General features: G+C 37.4%; 1 pseudogene; it reads left to right on the forward strand.

Annotated features, from left to right (window-relative positions):
• Positions 1-15,139: 15,139 nt before the first annotated feature.
• LOC138147937 (ubiquitin-conjugating enzyme E2 L3 pseudogene) lies at positions 15,140-16,238 on the forward strand (annotated as a pseudogene).
• Positions 16,239-16,689: the final 451 nt, after the last annotated feature.

The following is a 16,689-nucleotide window of genomic DNA, read 5'->3' on the forward strand; positions in this document are numbered from 1 at the left end:
ATACAATAATCCAAGACAATTCTGAATGATTTATGAGAAAAAAAGCTATCCACCTCCAGAGAAAGAACTTATGAATATACATGAAACAATAGTTTCTTTGGTTGTTGTTACCTATTTTTCTTTTTTTGGTCTATATTTTCCTTCACATCGTGGCTAATATGAATTTTCTTTTCATGACTGCACAAGTATAATCTACATCAACCTGTTTGAATTCTCAAGGAGGGGAGATGTGATGGAAGGTGATAATTTTGAGTTTATAATTTAAAAAAAAAACAGTTAATTGTTTCTACATGTAATTGGAATTTTTTTAAAGTTTATTAAAGGTTTGCCATAAAGGGTAGACTCTTGCTTTTTTTTTGGAGGGGGCAGGGCAGGGCAATTGGGGTTAAGTGACTTGCCTAAGGTCACAGGGCTAGTAAGTGTTAAGTATATGATGGTGAATTTGAACTCAATCCTCCTGACTCCAGGACTGGTGGTAATTGGAAAAATTTTAAAGCAAAACAAAAAAGAAAAATAAGGGGTTGAACTAGATGATTTCCTATTCTATTATTATATATTACAATTCCTAATACACCAAATTAAGGTTTTTTATGCAACTTCTAAACTCGTGGCTCTCAAAATATGGTCCACAGACCCCTAAAAGTCCGCAGAAGCATTTTCAAGTGTTCCATGAGGTCAAAACTATTTTCATAATAAGACAAAACTTTGTTGAATTATTAAAAAGCCCCTTCCTTTTTCAACTACCTATCTTTGTGAGGCTAGATTTTCTTCATATACTTCAAGCAAAACAGTATATCACAACATTGAATTCAGAAGCCGATAGAAATTAGCTGTATTCTATTAAGCAAGATATTAAAGAAATTTACAAAAATATATAAAACAATGCTACTCTTCTCACTAAATTTTTTGTATAATATAATTCTTTTTCATAAAAACATGTTTTTATGAACAAGTAGTGGGTTTCTTGTTATTTTAAATAAATGAATATCTTCAAAATCAAAAAAGAAAGAAAAAAACAAATATTATCCATTGTTCATCTATTTGTTTTCCTCATTCCATTTCTTTTTTTGAATGCCCTCAGAATGAGTTTTCTTAATTAGCTTTCTGGCCAAGATTTCTTTAAAATTGACTTTGTTTTAAGAGATAATGTTGGGGTAGCTAGGTGGTGCAGTGAACAGAGCACTGGTGCTGGAGTCAGGAGGACCTGAGTTCAAATCTGTCCTCAGACACTTAACACTTACTAGCCCTGTGACCTTGGGCAAGTCACTTAACCCCAATTGCCCTGCCCTCCCCCTCCAAAAAGTAAAGAAATAATGCTGTTCATAGTCTTCTATAATTCTCCATAAGATTGTCTAAATAACTTCATATTCTGAACCAGTAGCACCCTCGATTACCATAGCTCTCTAACTAACAAAGAGACAAATAAAAAGTAAAGGGATTTTTAAACATTTTAGCCACCTCATTATGAATATTAATTTACATTGATTAAACTTTTGTAGGGAAAAAATGTTACAATCAATGCTAATGTCTTTTCCTGCATCGATTACTGATTTCTTAGCCTCAAAATTTTATATCATGTTGGAATTATTATAAATGCATGCTATATAATTTTTCTCATGTTTATTCTTTTTTTCTAGTTTTTTTATTAATTTTTATCTTTGCTCTAACAAGTCAGTGGTTGGACTATATGGACAAATGATTCAGAAGTGCTTCCCACAATAGTAATACTTGTTTCCTGTGTAATAAAATATAATTAATTTCATTTTCTGTGGTGGATTACTTGGTGTTTACTTCATCCTATGCCTCCCAATTCTTTTCTCCAAGAAGGCATTCATTGTGAAGTGATGAGAGTTTTCTGTGTAGCCTCCAACCAGTCAACAAGCATTTATTAAGAATCAGCCATGTGCTAGGCACTATGAAATACAAAGACAAAAATGAAATAATCCTTGCTGCTAAGTAACTTGCATTCTATCAATGAGATAACATATGTACATATAACTAGACAAAATACAAACAAAATAAATACAAGGTAATGTTTGAGGAGAAACTGGGAGATAAGGAATGGCTTCATATGGAAGGTAGTACTTAAGCTGAGTTTTGAATGGAATTACAGATTCTAAGAGGTTGAAATGAGAAGAGAATGCATTTCACACCACCACAACACACAGGAAACAACCTATACAAAGCATGAAAATGGGAAAGGTCCTTTTAAACATCCATAAGTTCAGTCTGTCTGGATCATAAAATGATTGATAACCCTAGAAAGCCTGGAAAGGTGGATTTTGGTCTTTTGCATACCTTACTCAGAAATCATATTTTCCTATATTTTTCCACCATCCTTACCTTTTCAGTGACATCACTAAATAGCAATGTATATGTCAGTTTAGTCAGGTTATTTTAGTCATCAAGTTTTTAAAATAAATCAATATCTTCATTCACTGCAACAGTTGTTGGCACATAAGTTGCAGTTATTTCCCTGGTGCTCCTTTTTGGAAGGAGTGACAAGTACCTTTTTATGGGTGCTACCATATAAGATGAAAAAGAAAACCTGAAATGATATTTCTGATTCCCTTGGGAATATGTCATAATCAACTCAATCAGCTCCTTTAATTGCCCCTCTGAGAGACAGAACCTATAAACCATCCTTCCATTTATTGGCAATTTTGTTTTGTGTTCTGATTTTGGTCATTAGACAAGCATCTCATGTCGAGTATAAATAGATAACAAAGTTTACAGATGGCTTTAAATCTATCTGATTTTTAGTGCTTCCATACTCTTTTCCCACCACTCTGTCACCATCAATTCAGAAGTGGAAGTAACTACATAGGACTAAGGGGCATATTGTAATTTTCTTATTTCCATGGGTTGCTTCAACCAAAAAGAAAATTATCACCCAGTAGCCAGTTTACTGATAATAAGGTATTCCGTACCTAATGAGTTTGATCTTTGGATAGCTGACATGATAATCTGTTTCTGGGACTATATTGGAGTTTTTCCAGCATTATAGAACAGTTGTTGTGGTGGTGGTTGTTGAGTAGCTTCAGTTGTGTCTGACTCTCTGTGACCCCATTGGGGACTTTGTTGGCAAAGATGCTGGAGAGGTTTGCCATTTCATTCTCCAGATTGTTTTTGTTATTATTACTATTATTTTTGCTGTTATCACAACCATCATTATCTCCACTGACTTGCAAGCATGGAAAGTTGAAGGAAGGGGTATATTGAAGGGGAGAGGGTGTATCTGCCTCCTTATTGGAGGGTATGGAGGCAGAGATGCTTTGCTGGCACCCCAAGGCAACGTCCCCTAAAAACTTTGCTTCATATGATTACGGTTCTATAATACTCGTTACACAACACTATACTTCAGGTTTGTTATGGATTAAAAAAAACTTTATTGACTGGCCTGAGAACCTAAATATCACCTATCACATAGGCTTACAAATGAAGTTCTGGAAGATAAGCTGTTCATAAGTTGGGGACTGCCTGTATGGTCGTATTCTAAATACTCACACATACACACACTTTCAATATGGTGTAACAATTTTGTCTGATCAGCTGAATGATCATATATGTGTTTCTCTTATGAAAGAAATTGGCATTACTGATCTTTCAGGAGAACATGTGTACTGAGGTTTGGTTGTTTTTTTTTTTCTAGAAAATAGGCCTGCCTCTGTGATGAGACATTCATATTATCTTGACCAGTCCTGTGTACTTGCAAAATGACTACTGGAGAGAAGAGATTTAGGATTTGTTCAGGGAAGACTGGTACCTCTGGTACAAAGGCTGATGAGCCCTATTCAGAGCTGCTTTCCACCCTTGGTGTCCATCTGATTCACTTGACTCTCACCTATGACTCCAAGAAGCTATAACATGTACAGCAGTCACACCCTGGTAAACCATTTCAACACATGGGCTAAAACAGGTTGAGGGTAACTTAGTGGTCTCAAACCCCTTAGTGAGTTAGGGGGTTTGTTAGTTGTCTACCCAAGTATATGAAGACTTTCCCTAGCAGAATGGATGGATTGAAAAAATCTGTGCCACTGGCTGACCTCATCATTGTACACCTATGAAACCTGGACAATATACTGATGCCATGCCAGGAAACTGAATCACTTCCATTTGCATTGTCTTATGAAGATTCTGAAGATCATCTGGCAAGATAAGGCACCAGACTAGGTCTGTTCTGAAAGATGATTAGGGGGAAAGGATTTATAGCCACTCTGTGGTGAAAAAAACTGAAAATTGTTGGGGCGTCCACCAATTGAGGAACAGCTAAACAAGTTATGGGTATATGATCATGATGGAATACTATTGTGCCATAGGAATAACGAGCTCAATGATTTTAGAAACACATGGATAGATTTGCATGAAGTAATGAAGAGTGAAATGCACAGAACCAAGAGAATGTTGTAAACAATAAGAACAAAAATTTTTTTAATATAACTTTGAGCAAAGAAGTCATTTTGACTATTATAAATATGCAAATTAATTTCAAAGAACTAAGAAGAAAAATGCTATCTGCATCCAGAGAAAGAACTGATAGATAGAAGAATGTATAGAATGAATTTACATATTTTTGTCTAATGGTAGCCATCTCCAGGGTGGGATGGGAGGAGGAGGGAAGAAAAAAGGGGGAAAAAAGAAAGTTACATTATAATTTTATTATATATTCAAAACAGCAAGTTATGGATAATAGATGCGCAATTTCATGTGCAATCACCTTTTCTTTTTTTTCTTCTATGTTACGGAAATATTTGTTTTATTCCTTTAGTTCAGAATAAAACAAAGATTGAGAAAACAAAATTTAAAAGATAAGTTACTGGACTCTGAGGTCTTTTCTTGAGTTAAACTACCAAACATTCAAACTCTACTGCAGAGAGCTCGACTCTGATGGTCTGGTCATGTTGTTCAAATACCAAATGCACATTTGCCTGAAAGATTACTTTATACAGAACTCACACAAAGCAGGCACTCACATGTTGGTTAGAAGAAGCAATACAAAGACACTCTCAAAGTGTCTCTGAAGAGCTTTGGAATCAATTTTGCGACATGTTAGATGCTATCAAGGGACTGCCCAGCATAGCGTGCCCACATCAGAAAAAAAAAAGGTGGGGGAGGGGCGCTATGCTCTATGAGCAAAGCAGAATTATAATAGTTCAAAAGAAATGTGAGATGCACAAATTTAGAGACATCTCAACTCCAAATGTTCATATAGACTATTTGTGCCTGACCTGTGGTAGAGCCTTCCAAGCCCATACTGATCTGATCTGCCAGTTGCATACATTGTACCTTGTCTCCAAAATAGTAATGTTATCTCTTTAAGAATGAAAGATAACAACCAACCAACTAGCTGGCCAGAATCAAGGGCACTACTCGCTTTAAGCTTCAAATGTATGTGATAACACATGACCTAAAATACCTCTGTGAATACCTTTGGTTGACTACATAAAGCTATCTCTAGAGGACCCTCCTCCTTGGAAATTTCTCTTGATCTCCTTTCTATTTAAAAGTCAGTTCACTTTAGCATATGAGAAACTGCAAAGGGGAAAAAAAGAAAAGAAACACTCTTAACTAAAGAAACAGGGCCTGGGAGATCTAAGAGGTAAAAGGAACAAGATCTGTTTTCTGTTCCCCACAGAATGTCCTTTTCTCCCGGTAGCAAAGTAACAGCAACCTCCATGATGAGAGGCCTAAGGCCACAGAATAGAGTTTATACCCATACAACCTCCAACCCACTCTAGATTTTCTATGGGAGGATAATGTGGTTGGAAGGTCATGGATACCCACTCTCTCTTGAGTCCTACTTCCCAAAGGAGATACCAAAAAAGCCTGAAAAAATGTGTGTCACCCTTATGAACTTGCTTGACTTTTCCCATCTGATCTTGGAGAAGAAACAGCAAAGTTGCCCCAGGCAAGATTTTGAAGTAAGTTCTTTTGGCTTTCCTCTGTATTTTCTATATTCTTTTCTGACAATTACACTAAACGTCTTCCAGCAAACCTTCATTTGTCACCCAGGAGCCCTACTTTTCCTACTGCACAGGATCAATGCCTTCACACAACTCTTTACCCAAAACTTCCAAGTATCTTAGCCTAGCCTATATCATTGCCTGATGTTCCCAAATTATCTCTCCTCTAATCCCTTTTACTCTCCCTTCCTATTCTTCAGTAATTCTGATTTCTAGTAAAGCAGGTGTTCAGAACAATAAACATGTATTTTGCCCCCAAATGATTCAATATTTTTTTTGCAATTTTGGGCAGCATGGGGTTAATATATTTGGTGGGGTTGGGGAATGGGTGGACTTGATTTGTATTCTACATTAATCTTAAATGTGGAAAGTCAGCTTGAAAAACTCAGAGTCAGGAAAAGCTGAGTTTAAATACTCTGACACTAGTTGTGTGACCATGGAAAAACCATTTGTACACTTTGAGCCTCAGGCAACTATCTAAAATTATGTTATTGTCTGGCTGGTGATAATAACACACCAATAAAATCATACGTTCTTAATATATTTACACATGAATCTTAAATTATAATATTAATGGTAGTTTGAGGTACTGAGTCTTTTCAAGCTCTGATTCCCAATCTAGGAAAGTAGTAGATGATGGGTAGACTGGGGGTCAGGAAGACATATGTTCAAATCCTGTCTCAGATACTTCATAACTGTGACCCTCAAAGTCACTAAAGCTCTCTCAATATCCATCTGTAAAATGGGGACAACAGTCACACCTATCTTACAGAGTTGTCATGAAGATAAAATCAAATGAGATAGTATGTGCGAAGTGCTTTGTAAACCTTAAAATATTGTATAAATGTTAGCTGTTATTAAATATTCCTATATATGTATAGCCTTCAATTAAACATATACTATTTATGCCCGTCCTGTGGCAGACCCTTCCAAGCTCATATTGGTCTGATCAGCCACAGTCAGACACATCCTTTGAATCCAACAGAGTGATGTCATTTTGGTCCTCTTGAAGGATGAAGGACAACAACCAACCAACTTCAAAATAATGAACAATACATAAACTGCAATTTCTTCTGTGCCTAGTGATTAACCCATAAAGAGAGCTTACATGTATATAGCTACAATACAAGCTACTCTGGACCCCACCGCTTGAAGGCCATGTAGGTTCTATTTTACTCCTCCCCCGGGTACTCCAGTGACTTTATGGGGAGTGGGGCTGGTCAGGCTCTCTGCCAATAATCCAGTCCTAACTGAGATGGCTCCTTCAATTGTAAGGTTTGGTCTCCAGTATTCCAATTCCATTTAGCCACACACTGAATATCAAGACTATGTGCCTTGCCTATGCTTATTCAGTTGATAAGTATGCAGTGCAAGAGTCAGACCCAAAGTCTTCTGACTTTCAGTCTAATTGGAATTCAGTTCAATCCAACAAACACTTATTAAATACTATGTGATAAATACTGGACTAGTTGCCAAGTTCACACACACACACACACATATACAAATACATACATACATATAAATATATACCACATATGCATACCCAGACACATAGTTTCTGCTTTCAATTAGCTTACATTTTCTAAGGTAGATACAACATATAAACAGGTATTCATAAAAGATAGTTTGAAAATAGTGAAAGCACTAAATTACTGGAATCAGGAATGGCTTCCTCTAGGAGAAGACAAGAGAATTGAGTTTTAAAGGAATCATGCTATCAAAGAGGCAAATGCAAGGGAGAAGTGACAAAAGGGATAGAGACCACCCATGCAAAGGCACAAAGGGAGATAGTAAATGACTGTAAATGACTATTCAATGCTTCATTCAATTTATCAATAATTAGACTGGATAAATCAAAGCAGTCAGGAAAAACATTATTTTCAATTGTACCACTGAGTAGTTTGAACTTTGGCAACCTACATCTCTAATGCTTTTTTCTCTTATGCTTTCATAGTAGATTGAAAAAAGTTTAGCGGGGCGGCTAGGTGGTGCAGTGAGCAAGACCACTGGCCCTGGAGTTGGGAGGACCTGAGATCGGTTCCGGCCTCAGATACTTAACACCCACACAAAATAATTGGCCATGTAACCTTGGGCAAGTTACTTAACCCCAATTGCTTTTAAAAAATGAAGAAGAAGTAATTTAGGGTCAGCCCTGAAGATACACTTAGCAAGAATATGGACAGCATTACCTGACAGGTCAGTGTCTGCCCCTTATATCATAAGATAGTATCTACTGAGGAAAAAATTTCTCCACATGTCCTTGCCAAAATATATGTTCAGTCACTCTATAGAGCCCAGATGGGGATCTTTCTAGCCTCATTGCACATTACTGCTCCCCCAAATTCCACCATCCAACCAAACTGGCTTCTCTGTTCCTCACATGTGTTAAGTCTTCTCCTGTCTCCATCTATGTTTTTGCACTTATTATACACATCCCCAAAGTGTATTTCTCTCCTTCAACTCTGTAAAATCCCTCTCTTCTTCCAGGACACACTTCAAGGCCCAACTTCTGCATGAAATCTTTCCAGATCCCCCTAAAGGCTAGCCACCTCTCTGTCAAATTACCTCATATTTAAGTATTATGCATTTATTTTCTTTATCTTTATTCTGTATGTGCTTACAGATGTCCTTGTCTTCCCCTTAAAAGTAATACCTCTTTTTGTATTTATCTTCCCAGATGCTAGCAGAGTACATAAGCACATTTGTTGTTGTTCATTTCTTTAGTCTTGTCCCATTATGTGTGACTCCCATGACATGTCCAGGGGGTTTTCTTGGCAAGTATGCTGAAGTGGTTTGCCATTTCCTTCTATGTCCCCATTTTACAGATTAGGAACTGAGGTGGATAGGGGTTAAATGACTTGCCCAGGGTCACACATCTAGAAAGTGCCTGAGGCCATTATATCTTGCTGACTAGGCCCAGTGTTCTATCCACTGTATCACCAGCTACCCACCTAAATAGATCATGAATGAATTGGAAGTAGGAGGGGGCGGAGAGTGATCTAAGTAATATTTCTTTTAGTATGCATTGTGTCTAAATCACAGTGTTTCTCTATTTAACTTTAAATAAGACCTAATAAAGCTGAGTGAAGTCTAAAGTAAGCACTAAAATCAACAAGTTGTCTCTGCTCTATCTCTATAAATAATTGTGGGAAAGATAAACACTAGTTAAAGAAATAAATGCTATCACTCATGAAACCCTCAGTTTTCCATTGACTTTTATGTGCTTTATGTGATCTAAACTGATATCTTCCACTTTATACAGAATTTAAATGTGACCCATAGCCCCAAACTGAAACTCTGGTTTTACACAAACCTGATTGATACAGGGCTATCTTGCTTTAGCTCATGGTGGGCAAAAATTTGAATTATGTCAAGGCTCTGTTGTCCAAAAAAAAAAAAAAAAAAAGGACCTGAGCTTCCATTCAATCATTTCAGTCAACAAGACAGGTATTATAATATATAATATATTTTCATATAGGACAGGTTTTGTTTCACTTAACTGAAAATGTAGAGGACTCAGGCCTGAGCCTATGAACAGTAACTAACAATATTAATTCTCTATCTAGATTTACTCAACCCAGAGTAAGATATTGAAGTGGTTTGCCAATATACTGAAGTGATTCCTACAAGCGGAAAGCACTTAGGGCTGACACAGAGTAGAGCCCCTTCCTCTGGTAAATGCTACCTTTTTAGGGACCTATACAACACTACAGATTTACTATATTACCTAAGAGTAAGAGACTAAGAAGTGGACTGAACATTCACTTGGAGATGCAAGACTGGTGTCAGCAGAGAGTTTGGAGCAGGAAAAGTAGACTTAAGTATCATCAGCATAGTGAGATCACCCAATGAAGCAGTACAGAGGGAGAAGAGAGGAAGGTCCATGATAGAACCCTGAGGGACATCTAGTGTTAGTTGGTATGACTCCCTTTTTCATGTTTGTATCTCCAGTGCTTAGGACAGTGTCTGGAACATAGTAAGTACTTAATAAATATTTATTAGTTGACTTTTCATTCTTATTTACTTCACTATTCTGTCTTAATTAAATGTGTTATTATTTGAATTATAATTCCATCTATCTATACACTAGCTGTGGATGAGTATCTGAGCTACCTACTACCCTTTCATTGAATCCAGTAATTTATGGGAATTACAGATTGAGTGGACTATATATTACACAACAAATCAGTCTCTTAGTCCTTTCTCAAGACTATATGAACTAGGGTGGCTAGGTGGCACAGTGAATAGAGCACCAGCCCGGGAGTCAGGAGGATATGGTTCAGATCTAGCCTCAGACATTTAACACCAAAAATAGTCTGTGACCTTGGGCAAGTCACTTAACCCCAATTGCCCTCCAAAAAGCAAAAAAAAAAAAAATACTATATGAACTTAAGGGGTAGCTCAAAACCCTACTAGTGTTTACTGAAAGAACAGCCATTTACAATTAGCTATTAAAAGTAGTGATTATTTAAATGCAGCTGAGATAGAATGAGAAAGACTTACATGTTTCAATAAGGGGTAAGTTCACTTAAATATAATCCCTATAAATTTCAAGACATAATGCCAGAGGGAAAAAAAATCATACAGATTTTCAGAGATATCCACTAATCATCTCTTATCTCAATAGTTGACAATCCCTAAATCATTTGAATTGTAGAATTGTAGTTTACCCTTATTTTTGTTAAAATTAATACTACTTAAAATATTTTAAAATAAATCAATGGTTAATTTAAAATGTCCTATCTAATACAGAATAAGGGGAAGGCAGGTGGAGCAATGGATAGAGCATCAGACCTGGAGTCAGGAAGATCCTGAGTTCAAAATCCAGTTTGAGACATGTTCTAGTTGTGTGACCCTGGGCAAGTCACTTCACCCTGTTTGCCTCAGTTTCCTCATCTGTAAAATGAGCTGGAGAAGGAAATAGCAAACCATTTCAATATCTTTGCCCAGAAAACCCCAAATGGGGTCACAAAGAGTCAGACATGACTAAAAATTCATCATTTTTGCTTTCTAAAAAAAATCACAAAAGTATTAAACAAACTTTGAAAAGTAGAATGGTGTTATTATCAAAGAATATGTTTGAATACCAGTTTTGTCATTTATTCATTGTGACATTGAGCAAATCACTTCATTTCTGTGGGCCTCAGTTTCCTCATTTGGAAAATAGAAAATTTGTATTAAAAGACATGATGACCCTTCTGGCACTAAATTGATGATGCTAAAATAGGGGTTCTTAGCCTAGCATCCACACCTCCCCAGATTTTGAGGTGAAAAGTGCTTTGAACTTAGATGGAGGACAATTGCATCACTATTTTCATCAAATTTCCCATTTTCTTCAATTAATAATTTAGCACAAAACAAACTATTCCAAGAAGAGATCTATAGGGCTTCACTGAACTACCAAAGGGGTGTCTGATACCCTTAAAAAAGTCGAGGCCCTGCTCTGAACCATTCAAAATGTTGCTCTTTATGAGGTAATGAGGAATGTCTTTTACATTGTCTTCTGCTTCTCTACCTCTAGTCTTACTGAGTAGAAGAAGGGAGGAAAAGTTGCTTCTGGAACTGGTAAACTGTGACACTGGGTTAGGAAATTGAGAATATCAGAGTACAAGAGCAGGTGTGTGAGGGATTGGGGAGCAAACAAAATGAAAGTCACTATCGTTCAGGGCCAGAGAAAGAGGAATGCCCTTGTCCATAAAAATTCCCGTGAACTACATATCTCCTCTGTGCCCAGAGTGCCATTAAAAAATAATTTATGCTGGTCTCATAAAATCGTACTATGCAAAAATGTTCAATCAGAGGACATGAGTTCAAATGACTTCGCTCAGCCTGGCATAAACAAGAGTGTGTTATGCCAAGTGAACATAACCAGGCAGGCCCTTGGACATTCCTGCTGGGACGAGTAATTGTTATCATTTCAGCCTCAGAATTTACACCAACTTTGCCTCTGAAAAACCATTTTTGTTATGTTTTGTTTTTCTTAGTCTTCCAAGGATTACCAGAAAAAAACAATGGAGATTTTGCTTCGTGGCACAAGGATCGTATGAGCTACAACTACAGTGAGAGGGGGAAATCTGAACAACCTAATTTCACCGTAAAGCTTTGAATCTCTTCACAGCCCAAAGTCCAGGGAAATAAACCAAAAGGTCTTTTTCCTTGGAACAGCAAAGCTACCGAAGTCTACACAACATTCACTAACTGAAGGCGATGGAAAAGTCTGGACGATAGCACTAGGAAAGAAACATTTACTATTCACTGGTTATAATCCATTGTTATGAAAATTTTTGACAGATATGAAAAATGCATATATCATTGGATCATAGATCTAGAACTAGAAAGAACCTCAGAAGCCCCCTAGTCAAATCCTCTCATTTTATAAGCTGAAGAAATTGAGACCCAGGGAAGTTATATGCCTGGCCCAATTTGAATCTCTTTCCACTGGACCATTGGTTTCTCACTTCTCACTGATTTATGGCATTAGGGAACATTTAGGAGTATCAACACTTTTAAAAATTCAAAACAGATACAAATTCCACACCTGTTATTCCACATTGCTAATCATTCAAAATGTACTTTCATTCCACTCTTTAAGAGTCTCTAAAACACCACATTTCAAAATGGTAACCTCAAGGAAAATAAGATCATTTCTATGGTTTGAGTTTGTTTGGTCTAACCTCTCCCCACCTTTTTTTTAAACTGCTGTCATCTTATTTCCATTTAACAGTTTATGAATCTTCCTCTCTCTCTTTCTCCAAAGAGCATGAGCTTATGTTTTATTCTTTCAGGCAATTGTATTTATGCCACAAGTCTTGTTTCTAAGATATTCAAAGAGTTCTACAATGTTTTCATTTCTGGTACATGTCTTCCACATAATCTGCCTTTTATTGTCACTTGCATGTATGTGTGTATATATGTATATACACATATGCATGTATATAAACATACACATACATATGTCGTCCTTTCTCAATATATAATAGACACATATAAAGAATGAATGAGTGAGAAAGGATATATTAAATATCTTCTGTGTGCCAGGCACTGGGCAAAGTGTGATAAAAAAATACAAGCAAACAAGATATCCAATGCTTTCTGTGAGTTTGAGAGGAATACAACACATAAAAGTAAGCTAGAAAGTAGGTGAGCATATGCATGATAGCATGTTTCAGAAATGGGCAGTCAGTAATGTGCAATCCAGGTCCCAAGAAAGATATAATCCAATCTAATAAAAATTTGTTAAGTACCTATTATGTGCTAAACATTGTGCTAAGCACCAGGAATACAATTAATAATATTTTTAAGACAGTCCCTTCCCTCAAAGAACTTACGATCTGACAGAGGAAACAATACACAAAAGGAGGTAGGAAGATAAGAGGGACATCAGGGGATACCTGGACCAATGGCTTCTTGTTCAGTGGATTTGAAATCAGGCATCACAGCAGATGCAAAATGGAGATAAGGCAAAAGCTTGTTTATTGGAACTTGGGAATCTAGAAGCAAAGATGGTGCCAGAGGGTAGGAGTGGAGGAGAATGGCCAGAGTTGAGGCAGAGGAGCTATTCAACATGTTGGAGACCTTGGTCACTTCACATCCCTTGAACGCCAATGCAACAATGGGATCACCCATCCTTTAACCTCATTACATGACTGGCAGACATTTTCTAGTCACACCTAGTATTATATTATCATATATCATATGATCATAGACAGAGCTGGTCATGATCCTAGAGATCTAATCAAATCTTCTCATTTTAAAGATGAGGAAACTGAGGCAGGTCCTAAGATGTAAAGTGATTTTGTTCATAATATGTGAGAGAGCCAGGATTCAAAGTCACGTCCCCTGACTCCAAATCCAAGGTACTTCACCTTATGTCTCACAGGTCCTTGTATGCTTTTTATGCACAAATCATGCTTGATAAATGTGACTTCTATTTAAATCAACCAAGAATCTTCCTACTGTATTTTGAGGCCTCTTCAATTGTTATTCTGCTTAAACCATGGCCTTCTATGATACACAGAAATACATAATCACAAGAAGTCTACCATCAGTATTTTTAAAAATGAGCTTTTGAGCAGCTAGGTGGAGCAGTGAGTAAAGTGCCAACCCCGGAGTCAGGAGAACGCGAGTTCAGTTCCAGCCTCAGACACCTAACACCCATACACAAAAACTAGCCATGTAACCTTGGGCAAGTTACTTAACCCCAACTGCCCTCCAAAAGGCAAAAAAAAAAATGAGCTTTGGCAAGAAGGGGCAACTTGAGATTACTTAAAGTACTGAACAATTCCTCAAATATTTTCCAGTTCAACCTTCTCCTCTTATCTAATCTGGACTTATTATACAACTGCAGCACCTGCTCAAGATGTAGGTACTTAAATAAATAACCATGAAGCTCACTGGAATGGACCATCATGTTCTGAGCCACCACACCATATGAGCAAAATCACTTGCAAACAAGAGTATCTGTAGAACTTCTCCTTTGATATGGAATCTCACTTGTAATTGGACTTCATCTAGAAAATCCTTTTTTGACATTGGTGAATGTGTTTGGTAAAAATATGTCTGCTTCAGATCTTATTGACAAGTGATCTCTGTGCCATTCATGGAATTATGAATGAGTTGAACATAACATGAGAGAGACATCTTATTTGCAGAAGTCTTAAAGTTGTATTTTGCTCTACCAAATCAAAATGATTTGTTTGCTGGTCTGCTTTCATATTCAACAACAAGAAAGAATAGACACAGGGAGGTCATATACACTGTTTTGTACCTGTAATGATAAAGTCTTTTTTTGGAAAAATATCTGCCAATGCCTACCTGTTCCCTTCTCACTTTTCAATCAATGATACCCTTGAAAGGTGAATAGACTATTAAGAATAAGCTATTATCATGAGCAGTTTTAATTAATTGAGAATTGATCAATGGCTGATAATGTGCTCTTGGTTCCTTTTATTCATTAATGTTTTTTTTTTTAATTTTAGACTCAAACACCAGAACATACAGACTAGAAAAAAGAAACAGAAACATATCATAAACTTAAGTATTGGAATTTAAATACAAAGTCTTGGTTCCTTTTTTTAAAAAAAAAATCATAATACAAATTATGATCTTTTCCTATTCCCTTAAAGTTTTCCCTCTTTGAAGCATTTTGAAAATGTATTTGGGGCCGCGATGCATTGTGGGATAGCAGCAGCACCAGACCCAAGATGGCGGCCAGCAGGAGGCTGATGAAGGACAACCCTCCGTATGACAAAGGAGCCTTCAGAATCGAAATCAACTTCCCAGCAGAGTATCTATTCAAACCACCTAAGATCACTTTTAAAACAAAGATTTACCACCCTAACATTCATGAGAAAGGGCAGGTCTGTCTGCCAGTAATTAGTGCTGAACTGGAAACCAGCAACCAAAACTGACCAAGTTATCCAGTCCCTCATAGCACTGGTGAACGACCCCCAGCCTGGGCACCCCCTTCGGGCTGACCTAGCGGAGGAGTCCTCTAAGGACCGTAAAAAATTCTGTCAGAACGCTGAGGAGTTTACAAAGAAATATGGGGAAAAGCGGCCCGTGGACTAAATCTTCCGTGACTGATTCCGAGCAGGGCGAGTGGAGCCCCGGAGCAGCGCATTTCCAACACCCCGCAACCAGGACTCTTTGGGAAATTGACAGGGGCCACCTCCTGGCGTTAACTTGTGGCAGTTACTAACTTTCTACAGTTTTCTTAATCAAAAGTGGTCTAGGTAAACCTGTAAAGAAAGGATTAAAAATTTAAGATGTTCTAGTTCTGATTTCTTTGTTTTAAAAATCACTGCTTCCATTTACCTTAAAGGATGGTGTGTTCTTTTCTTGCCCAAATCTATCCCAAATCTTCAGTTTCTCTTCAGGTTTAAAACAGAAAGTTAGTGAGTGGTGCACACTCCTGATCCCTCCCTTCCCCTTTTGTAGATCTTATTTTATTGAGTTCATTTTAATCACACTCCCTACCCCCAGAACAATGCCTTGGACAATGCCCCCCCCCCCCCATTCAACCTCTTTCCTTCCTGCTCCCTCCCCCGATCCCCGCTCCCCACCAGCCCTTAAAGCAAATGGCCTAAAATCCAGCAGCCCTATTGCCTTCCCTCCCTGTGGCTCTGTGCTTTGTGAGATCTGGGCCATGAGTTTGTAACATCTAAGACACCCAACTGAGGCCAAACCCAAGGGTTTGTGATGAGGAAGGAGCCTGGCTGTTGTTAAATCTGGCTGATGTTATCAAAATGATGTCGATTAAATGGGCAAACCCCCCCCCCAAAAAAAAAAAAAAGAAAATGTATTTGGGTACTTATAAAATTGTATTACTTCCAGCTCAGATTCCTTCTATAGGTATTGGGTCACATCTAGTTGCTTTTCTCAACTTCCATTTTCTTCCATCTAGCACATTTGCTGAAGCTCAAACTATTGTCACTGAGGAAACTAGACCCTCATAGAAACATCATTTCATTTTCATTGTTTCTTATCTTTCCTGTTTCCTACACCAATGCTCTCAGGATGACCTAACTCAGCTGAGTCTCACACCACTTCATTTTCCCATTCATTGACTGCCTTTAATTCTTCTATGAGGCAATAGTGCTTGAGCGTATTAGTCATCCTCCTGTGGGACTTTTTGAAAATGAGCTTAGATTTTAAATCATTTCTTATCAGTGATTGCTGTACCTCCCAGTTTGGAAGATGAAGAGTTTGTAGGTTGAGACATTTC

The sequence above is a fragment of the Petaurus breviceps genome, unplaced genomic scaffold (genome assembly GCF_028583685.1).
Source record: "Petaurus breviceps papuanus isolate PSGF00001 unplaced genomic scaffold, PetGlider_PUasm1.0 90808, whole genome shotgun sequence".
Classification (NCBI taxonomy): Eukaryota; Metazoa; Chordata; class Mammalia; order Diprotodontia; family Petauridae; genus Petaurus; species Petaurus breviceps.